The sequence below is a fragment of the Lineus longissimus genome, chromosome 2 (assembly GCF_910592395.1).
Source record: "Lineus longissimus chromosome 2, tnLinLong1.2, whole genome shotgun sequence".
Lineage (NCBI taxonomy): Eukaryota > Metazoa > Nemertea > Pilidiophora > Heteronemertea > Lineidae > Lineus > Lineus longissimus.
This window is the reverse complement of record NC_088309.1, coordinates 23090996-23099129: the sequence shown is the minus strand read 5'-3', so window position 1 is coordinate 23099129 and position 8134 is coordinate 23090996.

Below are 8134 nucleotides of genomic sequence, written 5' to 3'. Positions count from 1 at the left end.
TTGTGTACAATGTATGGCGAAACAATAACTCTATTGGTTCCATGCTCCACTCACACTTTTTTAAAGAAGGTCGCTGTATCTAGTGCTTTCTTTCTTCATCCTCGACCTAACCGTTGCTTTGGAACTCATGGCCTATGTTCGTTCTAGTTTGTTTTCCTCTCTGTTCCCTCCAACCTGCGAGAATTGTGACATGCAATGCCATCATCGTTTGTGAACATCGTGTTCTTGTGAGGTGAACATCAAAATATGTATTGTAAGAAAAGGAAGATAAGACTAGAGTGCCTGTTTGTACTTTTTATTTGGACCGTTCAAAGGTTCATCTTTGTTTTTGTACATTTGCCTTATCAGTTCGTACAACAATGTTAGTGAAGACATGGATTACAGCAAACATAATGATAACAATGCTGTATGATGACGACTATGAAAGAACGCAGCACATGAACCAGACAGAATTCCTATTTCCTTGCCATTCAGCAAAATAAACATTACACAAAACACGCCCCAAACAGCATAAAGCTTCCCCTGCCCTTGCCAACCCAAACACAGATCTATCAATCGCAACTCCACACAGAGACACGACAACACATTATCACCAAACCAGCCAGCAACAATAGCCTGTCCCAGTTCCCTCCAATTCTTCCAAAATTTTCAAATTTAACATCCCCGTGCATTCTCCGGTCCTCGACTCGCGACTGCGCCCTGATTGACCCAAGCCCCGCGGGTCACAGTGTTACCGATTCGCAGGTATTGCTGCTATTCACAGTGGCTATTTCTGTCAAGGTCCGGTCTGGTGCTTTATCGGATATGCGCTATCGAGTAACATTATGTCATGTGGTTACGTCCCAGGCTAGACTGGTTACGCAAACCGCTGCAAGTAGCTGTAAGCCGAGTCGATTACCTTACGGTGTGGCACAGGGGAAGAGTTGAGCTAAGGTCAAACCTTCAATGATAGAGAACAGAGAGAAGATACTGGGGGAAGAAGGCTTATTCCTTCGATAATTTGCGGATTATGCTATTCAAATGGCCAACATTGCTTCATGGGTAGGAGTCTGAAGCTACTTCTAAGCAATTGTTTGTTTCATGCTTCTGTCGAAACCATATCAGTTCTGATCACGACAGGACAGGTTTGACACAACGATACATCTGGTAATGTCCTTCGACGAGCTCTGTATGATATCCAGATAAACAAAAGAAAGGCTGTATTCTGGGTCTATCTGACCAATTTAAATGACCATTCATCGCAGCATCTGAGACATCACAGTCCATGATAAGATGTTCCTATCAATTATTGTAACTTTTATGCAAAAGGTGCAACAGTTTCAGCCACTGCAATACTACTCCTTCGCCCAACAGCTGATCAAGGACAAAATGCACTTACAACTGCTTTACTTGAAATCTATACACGGTGTCATTTTATACACTACCGAGAATTCGCTGCATGATGTATAGTGATAGAAGGTTTGTTGACACGATAATGATTTTCGCCATTCGATATTGGTAGATGGCGCTCAGCAACACTGGAAGCGTTCCCCACATAATCACGACCCGGCAGACGCTGTTTATAACCAAAACACGACCCCAAAAGACCTTTTCATCTCCGCATCTTGCCATATTGTATCAAAAATCATTTGGAACGTGTGCAGTGTTGCAAAGGCCAACTACTTCCGAGACAGACACAAGATTGAGAGCGAAAGAGAATAGGCCCAGGTCAAGCCCTTTGCCCTATGGGAGGAGCCTCGCTTGCGCGACACATTTGTAACGACGATTTCGATTGGCTGTGCTGTGTAATACATTGGTGACTCTTTTACAGGGTTTTTTTTCTGTATCGCTTGAATGGTACACAATCTGATATCAATTAATTCACTAGTCCTTCATCTAATATAATGGGAGTATGTTGGAAATTACAATGTATGCCCTAGATACTTTTGTTAAGGCGCTCCAGTGTGCAACATATTTGTTTAGCTGCGCTGTATACAAGTCTATCTCATATCATTCATGATTGTAATGTGCGTATGTGTCAGACACGATAAGTATATGTTAGTGGGCTAACTATTCACTTACACTATACATCATGAATGTCGGTATGATTCTGAGATATTGATATGTTCAAGTGTCTAGACATCTACATGTTCACTTGTTGTGAAAAGTGCCCATTGTGGAATGGGGTCATCTGTTTATCTGTGATCTGTTCGTCACGCAAAGGGCATATTTTATATACATAATACTAGTTTATGTTTTACAGACTTCAAAGCGATATAAATCTAACAGGTCACTTCATTGTGTACATTTTAGGCGATAAAAATATGATAGTAAATTATAAGTTGTATGGAGGTCGCTTTCAAGATTTCTGTACAGCCGACAATTATCACTGCGTCACGGTACATTTTGAAAAGGCTGGGTTACAAACGAAGAATCGGGGCCTATTTATTACACTTTATAGTGTGTAACCGTATTCGGGGGGAGGGCTAAAACGCATAACGCAGCCGACTGTCTTTAATAGGGATATTAATTACGTTTCATCACAGATGATTATTGTATTCAGTAGGTTTAATGATTATGCATACGTAGATGATTATTGTATTGGTAATGGTACATGAGGTCTACATGTACATTCATCCCTTACGCTTAATACAAAGATGACTATGCGGACCTATGTTGTATGCTTAGGCAGATAAGCCCTATTTAATTACGTTTTACCCATGGCCAAATGTTTATTGTATTTAGTCGGCCTATCAATAACGCTTACACAGATTATTGAACACAATAGGCCTATAAATTACTCTTACGCGGTTGGTGTACTCAGTAGGCCTATTAATGACGCTTACGTAGATGACTATTGTATTCCGTCGGCCTGCAATTACGCTGTACGCAGATGATTATTGTATTCAGTGGGCCCATCAATTACGCTTTACGCATGATTATTGTATTCAGTACTAGGCTTCTGACAAAGCTTTACGCATAGACGTATGTTCAAAACATTACGTTGATATCTTCGTACCAGGTTACCTAAAGAAATGGTCGTGGGCAAATCGACATTGGGCCTACGTAAATACTGGATTGTTTGTCTAGTCGCCTTCCCGTACGAGGAAAATCATTCTGTTACTATTACTTTTACGCTGCTGTGTTTTACCTGGTTTCTTTATTATCTTGCTTGCTTAGATACAGTTGGTATGCGTACGTCCAACGTACGATATACATGTATCGCCAGTTCTAATCAGTCTGCAGAAAAATATGCTTGAAATTCATTGTTGGCTCCACACGGGGTGCTCCTCGTTACGTTATTTTGGTTATTTTGTCTCCTTGGGGTAAAAAAAGCTCTCACAAAAAAGTAAGAATGCTGGTTAACTTCATTGTTTAACACACTGCATATGCCACCGGCCGTTGAATGCAGAATCCTTAGCAGTGCAGGCTAAGGTCACGCATTTAGTAGGCCTACGCCCGGACATTGCTCCTGTGAAAATAAGTTTCGAGAATGAGGGGTCCAATAGTTAACAATAAAAGTTTGAAACCCTCAAATCACTTTTACCTAATGATGACACCAATGTCAACAACGTTCAGATATTTTCCAGTTGCTTGGTCCCCGACAACCCGTCATTAATCCATTCCGTGACGGCAGAGCGAATCAGCAATCCCACGACACACACCCTCCATGCATAAACCGATGGCAGAAAAGGCTTAGCCCTCATGGCCCCGGGGCCCAGTCCTTCTAAACATCACACTCCGGGCTATCCTAGTATAAAACCTGTTGAGATACAAATTAGACACACTAATCAATGCTTTTCATCACCTTTGGTATAATTCGCACGTACAATTGATGCTGCTAGTTGATGCTGTGCGTGCGGGGTAGAGATCAAGAGGTCAAAGGTGGGTTGAATCCCAAGCAACGACTTTTATCATATCTTGATTTACATATTTTTGTCTAACAATCATTTGATATGACGTTTTGTTTTATCTGGATTGAGGAATTTTCCCTGATTTTATCACAAAAATCGGTTAATTCGAGAATAACCTAAAAATGGTAACATTTTACCCGACATAATCTCAAAGCGTCGCAAGGTGACCCTCCCCAACGGACGCAGAGAAGGCAGATCTGATGACAGTTGGATGTAATCACTCGACACTGCAGAGGAATGGGAAGGAGGACTCCTTTTCTCACCGAAAATTATCGACCCCAAGCGCAATTATCTTCGATTCGATCATCCGCACGAGGCGAAGTAAACTGCAACAGCCTTTTTGCCAAGCAATGCGAAAAGTAAAAATGCTATGATCGACAAAAGAAGAAAAAACTCACCTCCCTGAACCTCCGAGCAAAATGCCCCCAACCCTTGGTACCCCAGCTTAGCCTTTCATGTTCTCGATGCATCCCTAATACAGTATGATCAGGCTGAATGAACTGGTGACTGAGGAATAACTCAATTTGATGGCTAACCACATCAGTGTCACCGCCGATACACCGGCACTGATCAGGCGCTTTTCTACCTCCTGTGCAGCGTGCCAATGACTTCCGAACCACGGAAGATCCAGTTATGAATATTGCCTTTCCATTTATCTATGAATTTGTCTTTGTCAGAATTATCACTAAAATTATTTTGGCGAAGATTGACCCGCCTATGGAGCAATTAGCTACACCTGACTGCCTAATTTCGCCGGGATCTTCTTGTCACCAAGTCGTCATTACTACTAGACATTAGCTGGGATGTGGACCGCGGACAATGAAATAACAGAACCTTTTTCGTACCGAAAGTGTCGTGGAAAGATTGATGAAGTTCCCATTCCTGGTGTTCATATCGCTTTATAATAAGTTGATAGGAGCTTGCTCTGTCGAGATACTATCTTCAGAATTATCATGAACCCCACAGAATGCATGTATCAACGGGGGGGGGGGGGTATTTGCATGTCATATTTCAAAGGCGTATACACCTGGTCACCTGGCTTGCCTCTAATGATCAGACGAGTCCATCAGCCCCACATGTTTTTTTTTCAGAACAGTCATTTTCGAATTTTTATAGCTTTTTTTCTGTGGGTTTATATCTTCGGAGAAAAAGATTTTCAGAAGCAATGTATAACGAGGAACGGATAAGTAGAGATGGAAAGACCGGTACCCATCATTATGACAGCTGTCATACTGTTGAACAGATCATAAAGTGCAGGAACTAAATTTTGAGGGACGCACAGAGGCATAGATCATCATCAAGGTAACCATCATATCCGTTATGCCCAGTCTCATTGTCTCTCGCTAGATTAATGATACACGAGGCGTCATGATATATTGTAGTTAATTTGTGCCCAATGTCATACGTGCCACTCGGTCTCCGGTGGTGACAAAATCTCCGTAAGACCAAATTTACTGTCGTTGTAAGACATGACAGACTTGTTCTTGTGAATTGGACTGACCTCATGGTGTATGGTACTTTAGGACCCCGCTTGCAAAACGTTCTTGTAAACGAGCTCAGCGTTTAATTCTGTGGCAAAGAGGACTCTCCAAACTTCCCTGGGAGTGAGTCATCACTGCAATGTCTGATACATTGACGTTCAGAAATATTCATCGAGAACCCTCGGTCAGATGAGCGTACATGTAATTACTCGACCCGTTTCATTCAATCACTTCAAAACGAAATCATTGCACATTCCAAAAGTAAGTCATCCCTATAATCTAGAGCGTCTGCGCTTAACGATTTCCACTGCAGCATCTTCATTCAATCTTTTTGTAGAAAGGAATGCCCACTTCCGACAGGTGTTTTAATTTCTCCATCACCTTGGTAAATAAGGCCCAGTCCTTTCACCTTTGAACAAGTCGATCTTGCCAATATACCATTCAAGTCTCAAATGCTCGCATGGCCTCGCAATTTTTTCCATAGCGTATTTAGTACCAATATTTTATCTGCAACTACACGTTATCTTTTCATGTAACTGGAGTGCATGGATCCCCACAGAGTGTAATTTTCTTTCAAGCCGCCGGCTCATGGCCAAAATCTTCCGCGTCACATCCGTCGACAGCTGAGTTCGTTCCGAAACACCTTCCTCTCCTCCACATCTCAATGAAAATACCGAACACATCAGACATTTGACTTTTACCGTTTTTACCCCACAGCCTTTACCTTTGTTTTCTCGGCGCTGCTTCAAAGATCGGTACCTGTTAACCTAGTAGATTGGCTCAGGTCTCTCTCATCTGACCTAATGGACGCGCATTGCCAAGTAATTTCATGACATTTTGCTAAGCGACTGCAAAGAGGCTAGTTTGTCTTCAGTTATTAAGACTATCATTCATTGGAAGAGTCGTGTTCAATTATTCTGGCGAACGATGGCAAGAAGACATAAGTGTTCCGTGATTGGTTGTTCTTCGTGTGACGTCATAACGTCTTTTTCAAAAGTAGATTCAAAGCCACAAAGTCTATCCTACCAACCTTTTTGCATATTTATCGAGTTCTCCGGTCACTTCGCGATCAATTTGATTCTAAACAGACTTTTATTTTAATCTGTCAGAATGACAGCAAGGTTAGAAGGAAGCCACCACCCCTCACCCCCATGCCATTTAGATGAAGCTCATCGCCAATATATACCAATCGGATCAAACCATCGCATGCAAGTAAGCCAGTGTTGGGTCTATCGATTGGGCCTACTCGTATCCTGCATGGCCCGAGTATATAAGCATCGCAATACACCCTCGTTAAAAAAGTACATTATACGCTCAACATCCAGTCAAACCTAATGTATCGATCATGTTATGATACTGGAAAACTCGAGGAGAAACTGGACATAAATGTTATTCTGGATGTGAGCATCTGTTGTTTCCAACAATCCTTTGCTTTGAGCATATTGACATGGTAAACACCGCAGGTCAAACAAGAATGACTTCTACACATAAAACTAAACACCAGGGCGAGATCGAGCAATAGACGAGTGGAAATATTATTAACAAGCTCATATTCAAACATAAATTTTGTTGGTGGGTCACTGGAGGGCGGGTAAGCACCTGATATATGCCAACAGTGATGGTTTATGTGCGTTTGTGTACCTTTTGTGAACGGAATACAGATTCGCACGCTGTAACCACTGATTCCTGACCAAGCTTTTAAATACTGAATGGCGATTTAGTTTCTTCAATCAAAACATTACCTCAATATACATGTATATTATAGATGTTGACGAATACTGTGAAAGAAATCATCCGCCGCTACAGAATAGACGACTGAGAGATGCCTCTACAGTAGCTGGCATTCGGTCGAATCAAAAGAGAACGCTCTGAGAACGACTTCTTACAAGAACTCAAAATGTAACCACCACAAAGGACAGTCGTTCTTTGCCTTTGGTAGAAAGGTGAGAAGTTGTGTCTTTGTGGAGGCGGAAAGGAAAAGAAGTCACGACGGGTTGAAACCTTTCTTGATCTTTTCTCTGTAACTCCGAAACATTCCGCCACAGTGCACAACAGAAACCTATGATATATTGATAAAGGTAGTACATGTAATACGTTTGAAAGCTCTGAGATCGCACCCCCTTTGGCTCGCTTTTTTAAATGCAGCCAACTTGAGACCACTGGACGTCCTGAAGCAGAAGGAAATCAGTATCAACGATACCTTAAGATTCAGTTTAATCACAGCTCTACTTTAGACATTTAAAGCCAGATGGTAACATGACAAAGTGAAAATTGGGTACAAAAGTAAAACGCGCAGAGAAAGAAGAATTGGGAATTCACATTGGCACCACGATACTCTATATGAGAATAGTATCAAACGTAGATTACACCACACCCGTCTATTGGTACAGAGTCTTTGTTTTTTCCGGTGTCGATAGAACACCCAAACCATGTCTGCTGCCATCACAAACCAGCAGACGATAGAGCACCATGAGCAGACGACATCGACCGATTAGCCAGATCACAACACCAACAAAGCCATCACGCGTTAAAATATTGATCCCTTGCAGCTGAGTAGAAATCAAGGATCCTTCTATCGTAAAATTTTCTATAATTAGAGACCATTGATTGTGAAATTGTAGCTTTTAATTCTCTTGATAACGTGGAGTAACTTGGGGCTCAGGTGCTGTGGCGACGACCATTCAGAAAAACGTCCTCCGAGAATTTGCAGTGTTTTGATTGGCGTTTACAATTGGTACAGCTTGTACGTTCTAAGACAAA